Raw genomic sequence first — 3960 nt, forward strand, 5'->3', positions numbered from 1 at the left:
TACAGTTTAACCAGGCATAATACCAACAATGTATAAAACAATACAGTTTAACAAGGCATAATACCAACAATGTATATGGGTTCTGGTTTCTCTTTTTGCCAATTGTCGAAATAAATGTATTTTACTTATATTTTTTAATAGTATAAATATATACTTTGTAGTTGTTGGGCTGAGAATTCTTCTACAGTAGGTGTCTGTGACTTGTTAGCGATAAATTCAATGAAGAATAAATAGCATACACTTTACTTATTTTCAAAGAATATATATATTCAGAACAAGTTAAACGTATATACAATAAAGTTTCCACACTATAGAGAATATAAGCACATCGTAAACGTTATATCAGTATATGCATAGTTCTCCTCTTCTTGTCAAAATTCCACTTAGGCCTGTTCAATTATTTAGAATCTCGGTTGACAAGCCGAACCATTTTCGCTAATACTATCGCAATATTACTATTAGTCTAGTGTGATTCACTTACGATTGTGGTCTTCTTTCTTCTGAAAATCCTATGTTCCTTGTGCACTCAGGCTGATTCATTTAGTTTAGATTTTGCTTTGATGGAATAAACTTATTTTTTCTTATTTCTTTTTCCACTGTTAGTTTCACTCTAATATATATATCAAACGTTAGGCCTATGTCAGTCGTTAGGCCTATCACTTTTATGTTACTTAACTTCACACCAAATATATTCTCTGCTTTTATCTGTCTAATACTGTTTGTCTGCTGCTTTCCGCTTGTCTCAAGCCACTTTCTATATTCTTGACACAAATTAGTTATTAACAAAACCTTTTACAATTGTCTGCTTTTAACTCTTATTATAACAAAACTTAAAAATAATAAAATATTCACTCACAAATATAAATTAATCACTAATATTTAAACCAAACAGTATTTTTTTATATCATGAAAAACATAATACAGTTTAACTAGGCATATTACCAACAATGTATAAGACAATACAGTTCACAACTAGAGTAACAGGTTGTTAGTGGAATGTAACTTTCTGTTATGTAGTGCCAAATTACTAAAGTACAAAATTATGTCTTATTTGCTAAGAAATATAATCATTATAGGAACGTCTGTTGTTCAGTGAGTCACGGTAATTTCTGCTTTGTATAATTGATACTTGAAACCATCCGTACTTGGTGAAACTCCATAATAAGAGAATTGAGGAAAAAACACAAAGACAATTGTACATTTTACATCAGGTACCTTTACTGGCAAAAACCATTGTTAACAAATGAAGTTTTTGTGAAATCTACAATTGTCTTTTATCTTAATTCTGATTTGTCTTGTAACATTCCCACAAGTCTGTAGTTCACCTTTCTTCACAGGAAAACAATTTTTTTATTTTTTGAATGGTGTTTACAATCCTAAAAAACAAAACTAGTCATTCTAAAGAACTGTAAGCTATATAGGGTGAAATACTGACTAAACAAATGTTTCTTACGTGTTTATAGATGTATGTTATTCAAATGTAAAGTATTTTACATCAAAACCTAAAAAATGTTTATTAATTAAAGTGTACAGTAGCATGTTTTAAGACACATCTGTATTAAGGATTCAGTTCTAAAGTGTACAGTAGAATGTTTTAAGTCTGTATTAAGGATTCAGTTCTAAAGTGTACAGTAGCATGTTTTAAGACAGATCTGTATGAAGGATTCAGTTCTAAAGAACTGAATCCTTAATACAGATGTGTCTTAAAACATTCTACTGTACACTTTAGAACTGAATCCTTAATACAGATGTGTCTTAAAACATTCTACTGTACACTTTAGAACTGAATCCTTAATACAGATGTGTCTTAAAACATTCTACTGTACACTCTAGATTGTCATAGTTTATCAGATGATTTCAGAATATAATATTGTTCTGTTTTTGTTCTCCCTGGTTTTTTGAGGGAGGCTGTAGAAGTATTTTGAAGTGTTAGTAATTGGACTTCTAGATAGCATAATTTAACTAATTATTAAACAGAAATATAGTAAAAATAGAATTATTATATACTTGCCTGTACAGTAAATGTATTTAAGAATAATCATTTCTATAACTGGAATGTAATTAATTTTGAGCTTAACTGGTAAAGGTTTTGATAAAAAGTTTTGGGTGTATTTACTACTTAAAATTGAATTATGAATATTACAAGTTCCCTTCTATTCTTGAATATGACTATAAATTGAAGAACAGAGTAACTTGGTAACATATATTTTATTGGTTCCTTTTTTTTTTTAGCAAATAAGTTCTGGATTTTTTTAACAAGTGTTACTTGTGTTTTAGTGGCAGCATGTTTCATTCTTCATGTTGATGATACCTCAGGTCCTGATGAGACCATTGAAAAGCTTCGACAGCTTTGTGGCCCTGGTGCCGTGCAGACAGTTAAGGTTTGTGCTTTGATTAAAATATAACAGATGATAGTACTAAGGTATCTCTGGTAGGTTGAGTCGGGTGCTGTGTGAATTCACATAGTGGAACTGTAACTAATCAATTGATCACATCTGTTAACATCGGGTGCTGTGTGAATTCACATAGTGTAACTGTAACTAATCGATTGATCACATCTGTTAACATCGGGTGCTGTGTGAATTCACATGGTGTAACTAACTAATCGATCGATCACATCTGTTAACATCGGGTGCTGTGTGAATTCACATGGTGTAACTGTAACTAATCGATCGATCACATCTGTTAACATCGGGTGCTGTGTGAATTCACATAGTGTAACTGTAACTAATCGATTGATCACATCTGTTAACATCCTATAAACAGTTGGAAATATGAAACATGTTTTCTCATATTTGATAACAAAACCCATTTCCATGTTAGACGACTACTACATTATCAAGCTGTCTGCTCTCACGTAAACAACATTTACAAGTTGAGAATGGTGACTGCCTCTACACATGACATATATAACGAAGTTAAACCTATCAGTTTCCGTTATTAAATGTTGTGAAATCGTAAGAATCTGATGTTTAAACAAGATATACATTGAGAGTGGAAGACTTTTTTTTTTAACTGACAGTTTATCACACCTGATGCTAATGTTTGTGCACAATGAATCTTGCAGTCAAGAAGCATCGGGTTAACAGAGTGTGTATCAGTGTTTGAAGTTCAGCATTATTTACATCTTTTTAACCAGATTACATATATGAACCTAAAATTTGTGATGAAAATCACGTAAACTGCAGATGTTTTCCACATTCCTCTTAGTTTGTACATTTTCCATGCAAAATTAGAAGCATGTAAAAAATAGCATTTCAGGTGCCTTTCACTCAATACAGAATTCATCAATTTAAAAACAAACACAGTTTATATGATTTTAGGCGTATTGCTTCCTAATGATTCACCAGCTTTCAGTCTTAACTGTAACTTTTAAAGAATATATATATTTGTTTTTGAATCCAAAAACTAAATCTTAGCTAGAATAACATAGAAATATACTCAGACTTTGGAAACTTCTGTGAACTTGAAAATATGGGATCCAATAACTGGTCTGGAGAGTTATCACAAGTCTGTTGAAGAAGCACATCTGCCCAAAACTACTGGAATTAGGGAAAGTTCAACCTAGTTTATGTAAAGACATTTCTTCTCATGTTGTAAATTATTTTTAGTTTGTTTACTGCAGAAACAAAAAGTCTTAAGTAAAATATTGACTGTTCAGATATAAAAACACAATAAAGCAACAAACCTGTTACTTTTTCCAATCATAATAACATAATATTTTGGGACAACAGGTGACCTATTGGTCCATCTTAGCTGTTCAGTCCTCAAAACTAAATTAAAATGATTAAAAAAAATTAAATAAAAGAATCTTAAAGCTAGCCCTTTTCATTCATATACTTATCAAGCTTTTTATTAAACTCGCTTAAATTTACTACCTGTACAACATCTGAAGGCAACCCATTCCAAAGACCAACCACCCTGTTAGAAAAATAACTGTCTTAGCTGAAGATGACTCCT

General features: G+C 31.1%; 1 long non-coding RNA gene across 1 annotated transcript in view; it reads left to right on the forward strand.

The window, feature by feature from the left end:
* The first annotated feature begins 2275 nt into the window (after positions 1-2275).
* Positions 2276-3960, forward strand: part of LOC111089497 — a 4244-nt gene continuing 2559 nt past the window's right edge. The window contains exon 1 of the long non-coding RNA XR_002613761.1: positions 2276-2381. This is a non-coding gene — a long non-coding RNA (uncharacterized LOC111089497). The remainder of the gene's footprint in view (positions 2382-3960) is intronic.

The sequence above is a fragment of the Limulus polyphemus genome, unplaced genomic scaffold (assembly GCF_000517525.1).
Source record: "Limulus polyphemus unplaced genomic scaffold, Limulus_polyphemus-2.1.2 Scaffold6445, whole genome shotgun sequence".
NCBI lineage: Eukaryota > Metazoa > Arthropoda > Merostomata > Xiphosura > Limulidae > Limulus > Limulus polyphemus.